This window comes from Triticum aestivum, chromosome 7B (assembly GCF_018294505.1).
Source record: "Triticum aestivum cultivar Chinese Spring chromosome 7B, IWGSC CS RefSeq v2.1, whole genome shotgun sequence".
Classification (NCBI taxonomy): domain Eukaryota; kingdom Viridiplantae; phylum Streptophyta; class Magnoliopsida; order Poales; family Poaceae; genus Triticum; species Triticum aestivum.
The window spans coordinates 521,366,743-521,378,355 of NC_057813.1; positions in this window are offsets into that span (position 1 = coordinate 521,366,743).

Consider the following 11,613-nt stretch of genomic DNA (forward strand, 5'->3'; position numbering starts at 1 on the left):
AACTACAAAAGAAGTATTAAGGTAAACCTAACCATAGCATGAAACTAGTGGATCCAAATCAGCCCCTTACGAAGCAACGCATAAACTAGGGTTTAAGATTCTGTCACTCTAGCAACCCATCATCTACTTATTACTTCCCAGTGCCTTCCTCTAGGCCCAAATAATGGTGAATTGTCATGTAGTCGATGTTCACATAACACCACTAGAGGAGAGACAACATACATCTCATCAAAATATCGAACAAATACCAAATTCACATGACTACTAATAGCAAGACTTCACCCATGTCCTCAAGAACAAACGTAACTACTCAAGCATATTCATGTTCATGATCAGAGGAGTATTAATATGCATTAAGGATCTGAACATATGATCTTCCACCAAGTAAACCAATTAGCATCAACTACAAGGAGTAATCAACACTACTAGCAACCCATAGGTACCAATTTGTGGTTTTGATACAAGATTGGATACAAGAGATGAACTAGGGTTTTGAGAGGAGATGGTGCTGGTGAAGATGTTGATCGAGATTGACCCCCTCCCGATGAGAGGATCGTTGGTGATGATGATGGTGATGATTTCCCCCTCCCGAAGGGAAGTTTCCCGGCAGAACAGCTCCGCCGGAGCCCTAGATTGGTTCCGCCTTGTGGCGGCGGAGTTTCGTCCCGTAAGCTAGCTTATGATTTTTTTTCCAGGGTAAAAGCCTTCATATAGCATAAGGTGGGCACCAGAGGGCCACCAGGGGGCCCACGAGACAGGGCAGGCCCAATAGGGGTGAGCGCGCCCCCACCCTCATGGCTAGGGTGTGGGCCCCCTCTGGTACTTTCTTTGCTCAATAATTCTTATTAATTCCAAAAATGACTTTCGCAGAGTTTCAGGACTTTTGGAGTTGTGCAGAATAGGATTCCAATATTTGCTCCTTTTCCAGTCAGAATCCCAGCTGCCGACATTCTCCCTCTTCATGATAAACCTTGTAAAATAAGAGAGAATAGCCATAAGTATTGTGACATAACGTGTAATAACAGCCCATAATGCAAGAAATATCGATATAAAAGCATGATGCAAAATGGCGTATCACTACCATCATCTTTCAACTTAGCTTTCTCTAGGAACGCATTAAAATTCAAGGGAACGGTAGCACGGGCCATTGATCTACAACAACATAGACATGAAAAAACTATCAGGACTAATTTCATGATAAATTAAAGTTCAATTAATCATATTACTTAAGAACTCCCACTTAGATAGACATCCCTCTAGTCATCTAAATGATCACGTGATCCAAATAACCTAAACCATGTCCGATCATCACGTGAGATGGAGTAGTTTTCAATAGTGAACATCTCTATGTTGATCATATCTACTATATGATTCACGTTCAACCTTTCCGTCTCAGTGTTCCGAGGCCATATCTTCATATGCTAGGCTCGTCAAGTTTAACCCGAGTATTCTGCACGTGCAAAACTTGCTTGCACCTGTTATATGTAAACGTAGAGCTTATCACACCCGATCATCACGTGGTGTCTCGGCACGATGAACTGTAGCAACGGTGCATACTTAGGGAGAACACTTATACCTTGAAATTTAGTGAGGGGTCATCTTATAGTGCTACCGCCGTACTAAGCAAAATAAGATGCATAAAAGATAAACATCACATGCAATCAAAATATGTGACATGATATGGCCATCATCATCTTGTGCTCATGATCTCCATCATCGAAGCATCGTCATGATCTCCATTGTCACCGGCTTGACACCTTGATCTCCATCATAGCATCATTGTCATCTTGCCAACTATTGCTACTACGACTATCGCTACTGCTTAGTGATAAAGTAAAGCAATTAATGGTGACTGCATTTCATACAATAAACCGACAACCATATGGCTCCTGCCAGTTGCCGATAACTCTGTAATGAAACATGATCATCTCATACAACAATTTATATCTCATCATGTCTTGACCATATCACATCGGAACAAGCCCTTCACAAACAAGTTAGACGTCCTCTGCTTTGTTGTTGCAAGTTTTACGTGGCTGCTACGGGCTTCTAGCAAGAACTGTTCTTACCTACGCATCAAAACCACAACGATTTTTCGTCAAGTGTGTTGTTTTAACCTTCAACAAGGATCGTCCATAGTCAAGCTCGATTCAACTAAAGTTGGAGAAACAGACACCCGCCAGCCACCTATGTGCAAAGCACGTCGGTAGAACCAGTCTCATGAACGCGGTCATGTAATGTCAGTCCGGGCCGCTTCATCCAATAATACCGCCGAATCAAAGTAAGATGTTGGTGGTAAGCAGTATGACTATTATCGCCCAGAACTCTTTGTGTTCTACTCATGCATATTCATCTATGTATAGACCTGGCTCGGATGCTACTGTTGGGGAACATAGTAATTCAAAAAAAATCCTACAATCACGCAGGATCTATCTAGGAGATACATAGCAACGAGACGGGAGAGTGTGTCCATGTACCGTCATAGACCGAAAGCAGAAGCATTTAGTAACATGGTTGATGTAGTCGAACGTCTTCACAATCCAACCGATCCAAGTACCGTACGTACGGCACCTCCATGTTCAGCACACATCAGCACAATGACGTCCCTCGTGCTCTTGATCCAGTTGAGGACAAGGGAGAGTTTTGTCAGCACGATGGCATGGCAATGTTGATGATGAAGTTACCGGTGAAGGGCTTCGCCTAAGCGCTACGACGATATAACCGAGGTGGAAAACTGTGGAGGGGGGCACCGCACACGGCTAAGAGATTTTTTTGTTGTGCTTTGGGGTGCCCCTACCCCTGTATATAAAGGAGGGAGGGAGGAGGCGGCCAACCTAGAGGGGCGCGCCAAAGGGGGAAGTCCTACTAGGACTCCTAGCCCTAGTAGGAGTCCCCCTTCCTTTTCGGAGTAGGAGAAGGGGAAAGGGAAAGAGAGAGGGAGAGGGAAAGAGGGGACGCGCCCCCTCCCCTAGTCCAATTAGGTTTGGCTAGGGGGGGCGTGCGCCACCTCCTGGACGCCTGCCTCCTCTTCCTACTAAGGCCCATGAAGGCCTAATACTCTCCCGGGGAGTTCCGGTAACCTCCCGGTACTCCAAAAAAATGCCCGAATCACTCCGGAACCATTCTGGTGTCTGAATATAACCTTCCAATATATCAATATTTATGTCTCGGCCATTTCGAGACTCCTTGTCATGTTCGTGATATCATCCGGGACTCTGAACAAACTTCGGTCATCAAATCACATAACTCATAATACAAATCGTCATCGAACATTAAGCGTGCGGACCCTACGGGTTCGAGAACTATGTAGACATGATCAAGACACATCTCCAATCAATAAACAATAGCGGAACCTGGATGCTCATATTGGTTCCTAGATATTCTATGAAGATCTTTATCTGTCAAACCACACAACAACATACGTTGTTCCCTTTGTCATCGGTATGTTACTTGCCCGAGATTCGATCGTCGGTATCATCATACCTAGTTCAATCTCATTACCGGCAAGTATCTTTACTCGTTCTGTAATGCTTCATCCCGCAACTAACTCATTAGTCACATTGCTTGCAAGGCTTATAGTGATGAGCATTACCGAGAGGGCCCAGAGATACCTCTCCGCTACACGGAGTGACAAATCCTAATCTTGATCTATGCCAACCCAACAAACACCTTCGGAGACACCTGTAGAGCATCTTAATCACCCAGTTACGTTGTGATGTTTGATAGCACACAAGGTGTTCCTCTGGTATTCGGGAGTTGCATAATCTCATAGTCTGAGGAATATGTATAAGTCATGAAGGAAGATCTCGAGCTCGGGTGCTCCTGGAGATGAACTAGGCGTGCAAGAGGTGGATTGGGTGGTGCAAAGAGCGAGGGGTGAGGAGAGAACGGCTCAGGGAGGCCTATAAATAGCCTGCCTATGGCTCACCGTGAACCAGTGCGCCGGTGAGGCTGTTGCCATCGCTGTGGGTCACGGGGGCTCAAATGGGCGTGTTCGGGGCGTTTGTGGAGGTGGTCTATGACCAGGGTAAGGAAGAGAGAGAGCGGGGAAGTGCCAGGGTGCCGCGCATGTGAGCGTGCTCATTGGAGCTCTCGGGCGGCCATGGCGCGCGTGTGAGGGAGGCAGCAGGAGGGAGAAGGAAGAGGGGGACCAGGGTGTAGCGTGCTGCGAACGCCAAGGCGTATCGTCGGGCGCGCTGGGGAGGCCCGAGGTGGTTGGCAGGGGGCGGCTACAGTGCGGGAGCGCACTGTAGCACACTCCAGAGCGCGTATATGGACGGCATGGCCATATTTTTGGCAAGGTGGAAAAGACCACGCATGTCTGGTAGCTCTAGGGAGGAGTGAAGAATGTGGGGGAGGCCTTGGATGCCTTGGATGGCCACTGGAGTGAGGAAGGAGGTGAGAAAGAGAGAGAAGCTGCTGTCCAGGAGGGTAAATGGGGGTGTTTCACCCCTCAATCACTGAGCAATGGCCAAGGGAGAGTTACTGGGGTAGAAGAGGTCTAGAGGGGCTGTGGAAAAAGCTTGAGCCCATGGAGATTAGTGGGAGAGGTCAAAGTGGTGTTTTTAGAAAAATGGCAGAAGGTGTTTGTTGAAGGTTTGGGCAAGAAGATGAACTCCTCTTGTCATGAGGCTTGACAGGGTCAAATGGCATGAGAAAATAAGAGGTTCCACCAAGATTGAGTCCATTTGGGCAAAGTTGCCAATGCAACTTTTGTAAACCCTAGAAATCAACAAAAATGCATTTTCCAAGATCTAGTCATGCAAAACTATTCTCCTTGATGCACCACTTGGTCTAGTGTCATCATTTAGGGTTTATATCATGTCCACAAGGTTTGAGAGCAAAAGGAGAAAGTAAACAATGTAAAGTTGTTCAAACTTGATTCTGAACAGAGCGGGTTTTGGGGCACTTTTATGAACTAAAACTATTTGGATTTGGATGAAACTCTGCAAGATCGTCACATTAGGCATGTGTGACTTGCTAGAATTTTCTTGGAATTTTTAGAGAATATTTCCTTTGTAAATATTTCAAAACCTTGAAATATCCAGAAAGGGTTTTGGAGGGATTTGACCAATATTTTTAACATGACCATGTCTTGAAACTCTTACATATGGACAATATATGTCCACTGAGTCTCCCTAAATTTTCACAAATATTTTTAAAGGACTAAAAATAATTTTACCCTATTAAAGACCATTTCTATCCTAAAGAAAAAGCCCTTAAAAATAGCAAAATAACTTTTAAAATTATATTTTTGTGGTTTTTCAGAGTCCTATACCTAATAAGAGTCAAACATACTTTCTGAAAGATTTTTCATAACCCAAATCAAGTACTTGTAGTGCAAACCTCAATTCAAGGGTTTTTGGAAAACTAAATTTAGAAAATGCTTTTTGGCCAAATTATTTTTGTAAGAAATTCTATATTGTACTATACACATGGCATGATCATTGGGGCAAAAGTTTGGAGCAAGGAAATGAAGTATATAAGGTGGAGCTAGAATATGGCTTTCATGAGCACTTGAAATCACACACAGAAATCCAATTCAAATAAAAAGCCAAATAAAGTGCAAAAGTTTTTGCTGGTCCAAATTTTCATGCTTTATTAATGCAAATGACGTGTTACAAAACATTGTGTGTGACAACTTGGCCCATTCCTTCGTGTTGATCCGCTGTGGGAGCGAATGTGTGTTGCTAAGCCGGTGGTCACGATAACCCGGCAGGGGATTCTCACCCGCTGGAGATGTGTATTGGCAATAAAACCAAGTATGGTTCCAGTCCTTGGGATGACTAGGCGGTTTGGCATATGGGAAGGAGGCTTCTTTCCTCTTCTGAATTGAAACCCCACCTAGTTCCAAACTCGGCCCATCGGTAAACTCTGTCTGCCGGTTTAAGTAATAAAACTCTCTGAACAGTTCAACAGTTGGCTCTTCTTGAAGATAAGCTTCACAGAAGACTTGGAAGTTGCAAATATTGGAGACGGAATTAGGCCCAATGTCTTGAGGATGAAGTTGGAAAAAGTGCAGCACGTCCCGAAAGAATCTTGAACCAGGCGGGGTAAACCCCCGGATCATGTGATCTATAAAAACAAGTACTTCTCCTTCCTTGGGCTCAGGAGGATTTTCGAGGCTTGGGACCCTCCAGTGGATGTCATATTTCTTGGCTAAGACGTCAGTCTCAACAAAGTTGTTCAAATCTTCCTCGGTGACCCAGGATGATGCCCAGTTGCATGCAGTGAATGTCTTAGTCATTATTGATGATGATCTGAAAATAAAATTTTGCTGGTTTAAGATTATGTTGTTAAGTCGTCCATTGATTCAAGGGTAGGAACGATAAGCATGCAGTGTGTTAAGCCGGAGGATCACGTTGGAATTATGCAAGGCAAACTATTGGCGGCTTAAGAGGGGACTAACGGTACCTGGCGGGTTATGGTTTATAAGTTAAGCCGCCCACACAGCTATCAATTTTCAGATCTATGAGTGAAAAATTACTAAGTGTTGGATAAACAGCTTTCGCAGATCGGTGCTATAATTGTGGATCCACAGCAGGTCAAATAATGAAGAAAATTATAAACCTAAGTTGCGGTAGCAGAGCAGTTCATGTGCTCAGATGGGATCTCTCATGGAGAGGAGGCATTCAAGTATCAAAAATGAGTTCTAAAGATGACGCCGCGCAAGATGTGCATTAAACTCAGATCAAAACTACAAGAAACAGGGAAGAACAAAGAGGAACGGAGATGGACTCCGACGAACTCGAACAAACCCTAATGGGATCTACGGTGAGGGAAGGAGAAAAGCTTACCAGGGCTGTCGAACAGCGGAGGCGCGTGGACGAGCTCTGGTACGTTCAGGTTGATGCAACGACCGAGGTTGAGGCAGTGGCGAAGGTCGACGGTGGCGGCGAAGCTCGGGCGCTCGAGGTGTTGTGAGGAAGAGGACGAAGATGAGGAGGCAAGGGGGGAAATGAAAGGGACCCCTGGCCCTATTTATAAGGCACAAGGATAAGTGGCACGCGCGGGAATCGAGGAGGCCAAAAAAGATTGTGACAACAAAGATGCCTCGATTTTTGGAGATTCATTAAAAGGGAAGGCATATTGAGATTTGGGATTTGTGTGATATTAATATGAGATGACATCATGGCGCCTTACCGCGATTCTATGAGCTGACGTCACGGTGGGTTATAAGATTTTGCAAGGACCGACGAGGAAGGATTTTTTTCTAGGTGTTGAAGATTGATATGAACAAGTTCACATCAACCTGGGGCCTAATGTTGGTGATATGACGGGTATGACCCGCCCAGGAGGAGCCGGGTCATACCACTAGTGGGTTATAATGAGAAGGCCCAAGAAGATGTTGAAGATGGCGGTTCATGAAGCAAGCTTACTGATGGCCCAAGACTCGGAGGAGACTTGAGGCCCACAGGCGTAAACCGCCATATGTTTAACTTGTATTTTAAGGAAAGTGTAATTATGTCACCGAGCCAGACAGTTGTGTATGAGCCGGCTGGGATTTGTAAGCCGCCGGGCATCAACCTGTGTATATAAAGGGGTGACTCAGTGGCGGTTTAGGGCAAGAGACAACAAGTTGAGAACTAGTTCAAGCGTATTCACTCCCTAGTAATTGAAACCCAAGCAATACAACATAAAGCAGGAGTAGGCCTTTACCTTGTTGTGAGGGGCCGAACCTGGGTAAACTCTGTGTGTCCTTGTCCCGTTTTAACCCCTTCAAGCTAACCTCGTAGCAATGGCTCCACACCTGAGTCCTCATGCTAGGGCATCTGTCGTGACAATTCCACGACATAAGCCTTATTATATCTTCCTCAAAACAGCAACCATACCTACCTATTATGGCTTTTCCATGGCCATTCTGAGATATATTTCCATCCAACCTCCACCGCTTCCATTTGATGACTTGAGCATTCATTGTCATATTGCTTTGCATGATCATATAGATGACATAGTAGTTCTGGCTCAGCCACCATTCATCATTTTTCATACATGTTACGCTAGATCATTGCACATCCTGGTACATGCCAGAGGCATTCATATAGAGTCATATTTTGTCATAGGTATCGAGTTGTAATTTTTATTTCTTTTGAGGTATAAGTAAATAGAAGTGTGATGATCATCATTATTCATTTTTAGAGTAGTGCCCCAATAAGGAAAGGATGATGGAGACTATGATTCCCCCACAAGTTCGGATGAGACTCCGGACAATGAGAGAAAAAGAAAAAGAAAAAAGAAAAATAAAAAAAGAACAAGAAAGAGAAAAATAAACAAAGAGAGAAGGGGCATTGTTAGTATCCTTTACCACACTTGTGCTTCAAAGTAGCACCATGTTTTTCATATGGAGAGTCTCCTATGTTGTCACTTTTATATACTAGTGGGAATTTTTCATTATATGATTAGATGCACACCCACTTAGTTTTCATATTGAGCTTTCATACACTTATAGCTCTTAGTGCACCCATTGCATGGCAATCCCTACTCCTCGCATTGATATCAATTGATGGGCATCTCCATAGCCCGTTGGTTAGCCGCGTCGATGTGAGACTTTCTTACTTTTTTGTCTTCTTTATATTTACCCCTATCATCATACTCTATTTCACCCGTAGTGCTATATTGATGGCTTGTGCTCATGTATAGCGTGAGGGTTGAAAAAGCTGAAGCACGTTAAAAAGTATGAACCAATTGCTCGACTTGTCATCGGGGTTGTGCATGGTAAATACTTTGTGTTAAGAAGACATAGCATGACAAGACTATATGATTTTATAGGGATAGCTTTATTTATCATTATATTTTGAAAGACATGATTGTTGGTTGGGATGCCTGAGTATTGATGTCTTTATGTCAAATTATAGACTATTGCTTTGAATCACTTATGTCTTAATATTCATGCCATCATTAGATATATGATCAAGTTTATGCTAGGTAGCATTCCACATCAAAAATTATCTTTTTTATCATTTACCTGCTCGAGTACGAGAAGGAATTAAGCTTGGGGATGCTGATACGTCTCCGTCGTATCTATAATTTTTGATTGTTTCATGCCAATATTATACAACTTTTACGTACTTTTGGCAACTTTCTATATGATTTAATGGACTAACCTATTGATCCAGTGCCCAGTGCCAGTTCCTGTTTTTTGCATGTTTTTTATATCAAGGAATATCCATATCAAACGAAGTCCAAATGCAATAAAAATTTGCGGAGAATTATTTTGGAATATATGTGATTTTTGGGAGTTGGAATCACCGCAAACGGAGGCCCACACAGGGTACAAGACACAAGCGCACCACCCCTGAGCCAGGCGCGTAGTGGTGGGTTGTGCTCACCTCGTACGTTGGTTGGAGCTCTACTTCAGGCGCAAGGAAGCTTATATGCGGAAAAAATCGTGTTAAAATCTCAGCGCAATCGGAGTTACGGATCTCCGGGAATACAAGAAACGGTTTTCGGCCAGATCTGGGGAACGCGAAATAGAAGAGGACAGAGAGGGAGATCCAATCTTGGAGGGGCTCCCACCCCTCCGCTGCCATGGAGGCCATGTACCAGAGGGGGAACTCTCCTCCCATCTAGTGGGAGGCCAAGTAAGAAGAAGAAGAAGGAGGGGCCACTCTCCCCCTCACCTCCAGTGGCGCCAGAGTGCCACCGGGGCAACGATCGGGACGGCGATCTACACCAACAATCTTGCTACCGTCAACACCAACTCTCTCCCCCTCTATGCAGCGGTGTAACACCTCTTCTCCCCGTTGTAATCTCTACTTAAACATGGTGCTCACCTCCTATATTATTTCCCAATGATCTATGGTTATCCTATGATGTTTGAGTAGATCTGTTTTGTCATGTGGGTTAATCGTGATCTTGGTTGGTATGATTGTATATTTTATTTATGGTGCTGTCCTACGGTGCCCTCCGTTCTCGTGCAAACATGAGGGTCCCCCGCTGTAGGGTGTTGCAATATGTTCATGGTTCGCTTGTGGTGGGTAGAGAGAGTGACAGAAGCTTAAACCTGAGTAAGTGGGGTATGATGTATGGGAGTAAAGAGGACTTGATACTTAATGCTATGGTTGGGTTTCATGACCTTAATGATCTTTAGTAGTTGCGGATGCTTGCTAGAGTTCCAATCATAAGTGCATATGATCCAAGTAGAGAAATTATGTTAGCTCATGCCTCTTCCTCATATAAAATTACAAGAATGATTACCAGTACTTGTTATCGATTGCCGAGGGACAAATAACTTTCTTGTTGACACAAACCCTTTTTCTAATCACCTAACTTTTTCTATCTTGCAAAATACTTCTGGTTTTATTCTTGCAAAGTAGTTCTAGCATCACACCTACAAAACAATTTCATGCTTGTTTTCAGTAAAGCAAACGTCAAGTGTGCGTAGAGTTGTATTGGTGGTCGATAGAACTTGAGGGAATATTTGTTCTACCTTTAGCTCCTCATTGGGTTCGATGCTCTTATTTATCGAAAAAGGCTACAAAAGATCCTCTATACTTGTGGGTTATTAGTCATGTAATGTTTGTCCGGGCTGCTTCATCCAACAATACCGCTGAATCAAAATAAGACATTGGTGGTTTACTTAACATCCACAACTCATTGTGTTCTACTCGTGCATATCATCTATGCATAGACCTGGCTCGGATGCCACTCTTGGGGAACATAGCATGCAATTTCAAAAAAAATCCTACGATCACGCAAGATCTATCTAGGAGATGCATAGCAACAAGAAGGGGAGAGTGTGTCCACATACCCTCGTAGACCGAAAGCGGAAGCGTTAGGTTAACGCAGTTGATGTAGTCGAACGTGTTCACGATCCAACTGATCTTAGTACCAAACGTTACGGCACCTCCGAGTTTTACCCACGTTCATCTCGATGACGTCCCTCAAACTCTTGATCTAGCAGAGGGTCGAGGGAGAGTTTCGTCAGCATGATGGCGTGGTGATGTGATCCGTGCAGGGCTTCGCCTAAGCACTACGACGCTATGACCGGAGTAGCAAACTGTGGAGAGAATCGCCGCACACGGCTTGGAACAATTGTTGTGTCTCCAAGGGGTGCCCTGCCCATGTATATAAAGGAGGGAGTCCTACTAGGACTCCTAGTCCTAGTAGGATTTGGCCCCCCTTCTTTTCCTTCTCATGGAGGTGGAAAGGGGGAAGGAGAGGGAGTAGGAGAAGGAAAGGGGGGGGCACCCCCTTCCCTAAACCAATTCGGCCTCCTCCCTTGTGGGGGGCGCACCAGCCCCTTGTGGGCTGGGTAGCCTCCCTCCTATAGCCCATATGGCCCAAATCTTTCCCTGGGGGGTTCCGGTAACCCCTCCGGTACTCCGGTATGTACCCGATACACTCCGGAACCCTTCTGGTGTCCGAACACTACCTTCCAATATATCAATCTTTACCTCTCGACCATTTCGAGACTCCTCGTCATATCTGTGATCTCATCTGGGACTCCGAACAAACTTCGGTCACCAAAACACATAAATCATAATACAAATCGTTATCGAACGTTAAGCGTGCGGACCCTACAGGTTCGAGAACTATGTAAACATGACCGAGACACATTGATGTCTACTACGCAACTTTATTCTTGTAGACACATATTGGGCCTCCAAGCGT